The sequence below is a fragment of the Mus musculus genome, chromosome X (genome assembly GCF_000001635.26).
Source record: "Mus musculus strain C57BL/6J chromosome X, GRCm38.p6 C57BL/6J".
Lineage (NCBI taxonomy): Eukaryota > Metazoa > Chordata > Mammalia > Rodentia > Muridae > Mus > Mus musculus.
The window spans coordinates 126,176,566-126,185,579 of NC_000086.7; positions in this window are offsets into that span (position 1 = coordinate 126,176,566).

The following is a 9,014-nucleotide window of genomic DNA, read 5'->3' on the forward strand; positions in this document are numbered from 1 at the left end:
GGATCCGGGCCATACCATTTATTATCAAGGACATTTTTCCATTTAACCATCTCATTGGGCCTATCTGGCTCTGAACAATGACGTTCAGCCGCAGTATGGCCATGAGCATCAATATTTAAAAAATTGAGTGTAAAGAGTGCCAAAGACACAGACACTCTTGGTGCTCGGGGTACAGTCTCCTCAAAAGTTCCCCTCTTCTGTTTTATAAGATAGGCTTTGAGGGTGCGATGCGCACGCTCAACAATACCCTGTCCTTGAGGGTTGTATGGAAGTCCAGTCAGGTGGGTCACGTCCATCTGACGGCAGAACTGTTGGAATTTTTGAGACGTATAAGCTGGTCCATTATCAGTCTTAAGGAGTCTGGGTTTCCCCCAAGCACTCCATGCCTCAAGGCAATGTTGAATCACATGTGAGGCTTTTTCTCCGGTTAACGGAGAAGCAAACATGATGCCAGAACATGTGTCAATGGACACATGGAGATATTGAAGTTTTCCAAAGGAAGAAACATGTGTAACATCCATTTGCCAGACCTGTAGAGGTCGAATACCGCGTGGATTAATTCCCACATGAGGAACTGGCAAGAACTCACAGCAGCTTTGACATTGAGTAACAATGTCACGGGCTTCTTTTCTTGTCAAGGAGAAACGACTGCGTAATGTTTCAGCCGTCACATGAAAATTGTTATGAAAATTTCTTGCAGCCTCTACCGGGGATGATAGGGCAGCAGCCACCACTTTAGTGGCCTTATCTGCCAAATCATTTCCCAGAGCCATGGGGCCAGGTAGGCCTGAATGGGCTCTAACATGAGTAATATAAACAGGAGATCTTCTAGATAACAAAACTAATTGTATCTGCTGAAAAATATTGGCAACTCTACTGGAAGGCTTAATCACTCCAGCCACTTCTAAAAGATTTACTGCATTTACCACATAACAGGAATCTGACACAATATTAAGGGGTTCTAAAAAGGTTTTTAAAACTTCTAAGACCACTAAACATTCTACCACTTGCGGTGAATTTTCATTATATTGTTTGGATACCACTTTACCATTAGCCACATAGGCACCTATGCCAGTTTTTGATCCATCAGTATATACCACAATCCCATTTTTAAGTGGGTTTCTTACTGTTATTTGTGGAAACACAACAGATTGATTTTGGGCAAACTGTAAGATTGGATGTTTTGGATAATGGTTATCTATTTTTCCTGAAAAGGAGGTAACTAAAACTGCCCAATCATTAGATGCGGCTGCCAAGGTTTGAACCTGTGCAGCGGTATAAGGTACAATTAAAAGATATGGACTTTGCCCAAAGTGGGTGATTGCTGCTTTTAGGCCTTTAAGGGCAAGCTGTGCAATTGCATCAGGATACCAATCTATTATTTTAGCTGGGGATACGTTTGGATGGATCCACAACAATGGCCCATTCTGCCACAAAACTGCAGTTGGCAATTGTGCTGTCTTAAAGACACACAAACTGAAAGGCTGCGAATCCTCAATACGTTGTAATTGTGCATTCTGTAAGGCTTTTTCCACCTTTTGTAAGGCCTGGTTAGCAGCTAGAGTAAGAGTCCTAGGGGAGGAGATATGAGGATCTCCTTCTAAAATACTAAACAAAGGCCTTAACTCAGCGGAAGGAATCTTTAAAAAAGGTCTGAGCCAATTAATATCTCCCAACAGCTTTTGAAAATCATTTAAGGTATGGAGGTGATCTCTTCTTATCTAAACATGTAAATATTGATTTCTCTCAAAGGAGGAAATATGCGTGACATCCATCTGTCAGACCTGTAATGGCCTGACGCCACGAGGGTTTACCCCTACGTGAGTAGATAAAATTTGACAACAATCTAAAGGCATTATTAAGTAATCAGAATCACTTTCAGTAGAACCAATCCCTCTGGCAGCTCAAGGAATACCAGAAGAAGAAAAAACAGCCATGTAGGCTTGGCAAAATTATTATTAGTTGAGCTATTCTGTCCCTTTGTGATATAGAAAAGACAACTTGAGGACAAGAACAGAGAACCTGAAGTTCCCCTTTACAATTCTGATCTACAACTCCAGGGTAGACAATAAGACCTTGTAGGCTGCAAGAGCCTGCCTCTGTCATTATTGTCCAGTGGCTTCACCTGCTCGGGAGAGCGCCTTCCAGGCCCTAATAGCCTTTTCATTTGATTCAGAACTACTAAAAACTGGCTCCTTGAGCTCATCTAGTGATGAGTATAGGCTCCTTCTCTTAGAAGCCTCCGCTGATTGATCTTTTTTCTTTTCTTTTTCCTTCTCCTTCCTTCTAATCTCTCCCCAGGTATTCTTACCTGACCTAAACTTTTCCTCAGGTTCAAGACCCTTGGAAAGGCCTGTATACTTATTTTGTGAACCATATTTTCTCTTTGCTCCTACTCTCTCTCCCCGCTTTACTTCTGATAGATTGTCCTGAATTTCATCTAGAATTTTTAGCCCTGCCTTAATCACTTGATAACATGTGAAAAGGAACAAAAGGGCTTCTAACACTAGAGAAAGTTTAAGGCCAAGCATACCTCGTAAAGCCATTTTCCACTTTACTTCTGATAGACTGTCCTGAATTTCGTTAGAAAGTTCAAGGCCAGGCGTACCTTGTAAAGCTATTCCCCACTTTACTTCTGATAGACTGTCTTGAATTTCGTTAGAAAGTTCAAGGCCAGGTGTACCTCATAAAGCTATACTTACTGGTATCCACCGTTCCCCAGCTGAAAAGTTCTGAATTCATGTAGTTGAATCCTTCTCAACAGTCTGTTTTATGGGAACCTTTATTACCGTGACCCGCAGTTCTGGTTCTGGAATGAGGGATCTTCCTTGCGCCAGTCCCGAGTTTTTTCTCGTATTTTTTCGTCCCGGATTTTTTCTCGTCCCGGAATTTCTCGTCCCAGGTCTTCTCGTCCCGTCCCGGGTTTCAGCACCAATTGTTATTAGACGCGTTCTCACGACCGGCCAGGAAGAACACCACAGACCAGAATCTTCTGCGGCAAAGCTTTATTCTTACATCTTCAGGAGCAGAGTGCAAGAAGCAAGAGAGCAAGAAGCAAGAGAGAGAGAAAAGCAAGAGAGAGAAAAGACGAAACCCCGTCCCTCTTAAGGAGCATTCTCCTTCGCCTCGGACGTGTCACTCCCTGATTGGCTGCAGCCCATCGGCCGAGTTGACGTCACGGGGAAGGCAGAGCACAAGTAGTCATAAGATACCCTTGGCACATGCGCAGATTATTTGTTTACCACTTAGAACACAGCTGTCAGCGCCATCTTGTAACGGCGAATGTGGGGGCGGCTCCCAACACTTAGCCATTCTGACTGGAGTGAAGTGGAATCTCAGGGTTGTTTTGATTTGCATTTCCCTGATAATTAAGGATGTCTAACATTTTTTTCAGGTGCTTCTCTGCCATTCGGTATTCCTCAGATGAGAATTCTTTGTTCAGCTCTGAGCCACATTTTTTAAAGGGGTTATTTGATTTTCTGGAGTCCACCTTCTTGAGTTCTTTATATATATTGGATATTAGTCCCCTATCCAATTTGGGATAGGTAAAGATCCTTTCCCAATCTGCTGGTGGCCTTTTTGTCTTATTGACGGTTTCTTTTGCTTTGCAGAAGCTTTGCAATTTTATGAGGTCCCATTTATCGATTCTTGATCTTACAGCAGAAGCCATTGCTGTTCTATTCAGGATTTTTTCCCCTGTACCCATATCTTCCAGGCTTTTCCCTACTTTCTCCTCTATAAGTTTCAGTGTCTCTGGTTTTATGTAGAGTTCCTTAATCCACTTAGATTTGACCTTAGTACAAGGAGATAGAAATGGATCAATTCGCATTCTTCTACATGATAACCGCCAGTTGTGCCAGCACCATTTGTTGAAAATGCTGTCTTTCTTCCACTGGATGGTTTTAGCTCCCTTGTCAAAGATCAAGTGACCATAGGTGTGTGGATTCATCTCTGGGTCTTCAATTCTGTTCCATTGGTCTACTTGTCTGTCACTATACCAGTACCATGCAGTTTTTATCACAATTGCTCTGTAGTACTGGTGTAATTCTGATAGGCTTGCCTTTATATGTTACTTGACCTTTTTCCCTTACTGCTTTTAGTATTCTATCTTTATTTAGTGCATTTGATGTTCTGATTATTATGTGTCGGGAGGAATTTCTTTTCTGGTCCAGTCTATTTGGGGTTCTGAAGGCTTCTTGTATGTTCATGGGCATCTCTTTCTTTAGATTTGAGAAGTTTTCTTCAATAATTTTGTTGAAGATGTTTGCTGGTCCTTTGAGTTGAAAATCTTCATTCTCATCCACTCCTATTATCCATAGGTTTGGTCTTCTCATTGTGTCCTGGAATTCCTGGATGTTTTGAGTTAGGTTCTTTTTGCATTTTCCATTTTCTTTGATTGTTGTGCCGATGTTCTCTATGGAATCTTCTGCACCTGAGATTCTCTCTTCCATCTATTGTATTCTGTTGCTGATGCTGGCATCTATGGTTCCAGATTTCTTTCCTAGGGTTTCTATCTCCAGCGTTGCCTCACTTTGGTAATATTTTCACCTGTTCTAATTTCATAATTTTTATTTATGCCAATTGTTTTTTTGTTTGTTTGTTTGTTTTTTAAACATATTTTCCTCAATTACATTTCCATTGCTATCCCAAAAGTCCCCCACACACTCCCCACCCACTCCCCTACCCACCCATTCCCATTTTTTGGCCCTGGCGTTCCCCTGTACTGGGGCATATAAGGTTTGCCTGTCCAATGGGCATCTCTTTCCAGTGATGGCCGAGTAGGCCATCTTTTGATACATATGCAGCTAGAGTCAAGAGCTCCAGGGTACTTTTTAGTTCATAACGTTGCACGTACAGGGTTGCAGATCTCTTTAGCTCCTTGGATACTTTCTCTAGATCCTCCATTGTGGGCTCTGTGATCCATCCAATAGTTGCCTGTGAGCATCCACTTCCTTGTTTGCTAGGCCCTGGCCTAGTCTCACAAGAGACAGCTATATCAGGGTACTTTCAGCAAACGCTTGCTAGTGTGTGCAATGGTTTCATCGTTTGGAGGCTAATTAAAGGATGGATCCCTGGATATGGCAGTCTCTAGATGGTCCATCCTTTTGTCTCAGCTCCAAACATTGTCTCTGTAACTCCTTCCATGGGTGATTGTTTCCAATTCTAAGAAGGGGGAGAAGTATTCACACTTTGGTCTTCGTTCTTCTTCAGTTTCATGTGTTTTGCAAATTGTACCTTATATCTCGCTATACTAAGTTTCTGGGCTAATATCCACTTATCAGTGAGTACATATCATTTGAGTTCTTTTGTGATTGTGTTACCTCACTCAGGATGATGTCCTCCAGGTCCAACCATTTGCCTAGGAGTTTCACAAATTCATTCTTTTTAATAGCTGAGTAGTACTCCATTGTGTAAATATACCACATCTTTTGTATCCATTCTTCTGTTGAGGGGCATCTGGGTTTTTTCCAGCTTCTGGCTATTATAAATAAAGCTGCTATGAGCATAGTGGAGCATGTGTTCTTCTTACCGGTTGAAACATCTTCTGGATATATGCCCAGGAAAGGTATTGCGGGATCCTCTGGTAGTACTATGTCCAATTTTCTGAGGAACCGCCAGACTGATTTCAAGAGTGGTTGTACAAGCTTGCAATCCCACCAACAATGGAGGAGTGTTCCTCTTTCTCCACATCCTCGACAGCATCTGCTGTCACCTAAATTTTTGATCTTAGCCATTCTGACTGGTGTGAGATGGAATCTCAGTGTTGTTTTGATTTGCATTTCTCTGATGATTAAGGATGTTGAACATTTTTTCAGGTGCTTCTCAGCCATTTTGTATTCCTCGGGTGAGAATTCTTTGTTTAGCTCTGAGCCCCATCTTTTAAGGTTTTATTTTATTTTCTGGAGTCTACCCTCTTGAGTTCTTTATATATATTGGATATTAGTCCCCTATCTGATTTAGGATAGGTAAAGATCCTTTCCCAATCTGCTGGTGGCCTTTTTGTCTTATTGACAGTGTCTTTTGCCTTGCAGAAGCTTTGCAGTTTCATGAGGTCCCATTTGTCAATCCTCAATCTTACAACACAAGCCATTGCTGTTCTATTCAGGAATTTTTCCCCTGTGCCCATATCTTCCAGGCTTTTCCCCACTTTCTCCTCTATAAGTTTCAGTGTCTCTGGTTTTATGTGAAGTTCCTTGATCCACTTGGATTTGACCTGAGTACAAGGAGATAGGAATGGATTGATTCATATTCTTCTACATGATAACAACCAGTTGTGCCAGCACCATTTGTTGAAAATGCTGTCTTTCTTCCACTGGATTGTTTTAGCTCTCTTGTCGAAGATCAAGTGACCATAGGTGTGTGGGTTCATTTCTGGGTCTTCAATTCTATTCCATGGGTCTACTTGTCTGTCACTATACCAATACCACACAGTTTTTAACACAATTGCTCTGTAGTACAACTTTAGTTCAGGCATGGTGATTCCACCAGATGTTCTTTTATACTTGAGAAGATTTTTTGCTATCCTAGGTTTTTTGTTATTCCTGGTGAGTTTGCAGATGGCTCTTTCTAATTCATTGAAGAATTGAGTTGGAATTTTGATGGGGATTGCATTGAATCTCTAGATTGCTTTTGGCAAGATAGCCATTTTTACAATGTTGATCCTGCCCATCCATGAGCATGGGAGATCTTTCAATCTTCTGAGATCTTCTTCAATTTCTTTCTTCAGAGACTTGAAGTTTTTATCATATAGATCTTTCACTTCCTTAGTTAGAGTCACACTAAGATATTTTATATTATTTGTGACTATTGAGAAGGGTGTTTTTTCCCTAATTTCTTTCTTAGCCTGTTTATTCTTTGTGTAGAGAAAGGCCATTGACTTGTTTGAGTTAATAGTATATCCAGCTACTTCACCGAAGCTGTTTATCAGGTTTAGTAGTTCTCTGGTGGAATTTTAATGTCACTTATATAAACTATCATATCATCTGCAAAAAGTGATATTTTGACTTCATCTTTCCAAATTTTTATCCCCTTGATCATCTTTTGTTATTGAATTGCTCTGGCTAGGACTTCAAGTAGTATGTTGAATATGTAGTGAGAAAGTGGGCAGCCTTGTATAGTCACAGATTTTAGTGGGATTCCTTCAAGCTTCTCACCATTTACTTTGATGTTGTCTACTGGTTTGCTGTAGATTACTTTTTATCATGTTTAGGTATGGGCCTTGAATTTTTGATCTTTCCAAGATTTTTATCACGAATGGGTGTTGGATCTTGTCGAATGCTTTTTCTGCATCTAAGGAGATGATCATGTGGTTCTCGTCTTGATTTTGTTTATATAATGGATTACTTTGATGGATTTCCTTATGTTAAACCATCCCTGCATCTCCGGCTTAAAATGTACTTGGTCAGGATGGATGATTGCTTTAATTTATTCTTGGATTCGGTTAGCAAGAATATTATTAAATATTTTTGCATCGATATTCATAAGGGAAATTGGTCTGAAGTTCTCTATCTTTGTTGCATCTTTCTGTGGTTTAGGTATCAGAGTAATTGTGGCTTCATAGCGTGAGTTGGGTAGAGTTCCGTCTACTTCTATTTTGTGGAATAATTTGTGGAGAAATGGAATCAGATATTCTTTGAAGGTCTGGTAGAACTCTGAACTAAACCCATCTGGTCCTGGGCTTTTTTTGGCTGGGAGACTATTAATGACTGCTTCTATTTCTTTAAGGGATATGGGACTGTTTAGATCGTTAACTTGATCCTGATTTAACTTTGGTACCTGGTATCTGTCTAGAAATTTGTCCATTTCCTCCAGGTTTTCCAGTTTTGTTTAATATAGCCTTTTGTAGAAGGATCTGATTGTGTTTTGGATTTCTTCAGGATCTGTTGCTATGTCTCCCTTTTCATTTCTGATTTTGTTAATTAGGATGTTGTCCCTGTGCCCTCTAGTGAGTCTAGCTAAGGGTTTATCTATCTTGTTGATTTTCTCAAAGAACCAATTCCTTGTTTGGTTAATTCTTTGAATAGTTCTTGTTTCCACTTGGTAGATTTCACCCCTTAGTTTGATTATTTCCTGACGTCTACTCTTCTTGGGTGAATTTTCTTCCTTTTTTTCTAGAGCTTTTAGATGTGTTGTCAAGCTGGTAGTGTTGCTCTCTCCAGTTTCTTCTTGGAGGCACTCAGAGCTATGAGTTTCCCTCTTAGAAATGTTTTCATTGTGTCCCATAGGTTTGGGTATGTTGTGGCTTCATTTTCACTAAACTCTAAAAAGTCTTTAATTTCTTTCTTTTTCCTTCCTTGACCAATGTATCATTGAGAAGAGTGTTGTTCAGTTTCCACGTGAATGTTCGCTTTCCCTTATTTATGTTGTTATTGTAGATCAGCCTAAGGCCATGGTGGTCTGATAGGATGAATGGGACAATTTCAATATTTTTATATCTATTGAGGCATGTTTTGTGACCAATTATATGGTCAGTTTTGGATAAGGTCCTGTGAGGTGCTGAGAAGAAGGTACATCCTTTTGTTTTAGGATAAAATCTTCTGTAGATATTTGTTAAGTCCATTTGTTTCATAACTTCTGTTAGTTTCACTGTGTCTCTGTTGAGTTTCTGTTTCTACAATCTGTCCATTGATGAAAGTGGTGTGTTGAAGTCTCCCACTATTATTGTGTGAGGTGCAATGTGTGCTTTGAGCTTTACTAAAGTGTCTTTAATGAATATGGCTGCCCTTGCATTTGGAGCATAGATATTCAGTATTGAGAGTTCCTCTTGGAGTATTTTATCTTTGATGAGTTTGAAGTGTTCCTCCTCTTCTTTTTTGATAACTTTGGGTTGGAACGCGATTTTATCCAATATTAGAATGGCTACTTCAGCTTGTTTCTTCAGACAATTTGCTTGGAAAATTTTTGTCCAGCCTTTCACTCTGAGGTAGTGTCTGTCTTTTTCCCTGAGATGGGTTTCCTGTAAGCAGCAGAATTTTGGGTCCTCTTTGTGTAGCCAGTCTGTTAGTCTATGTCTT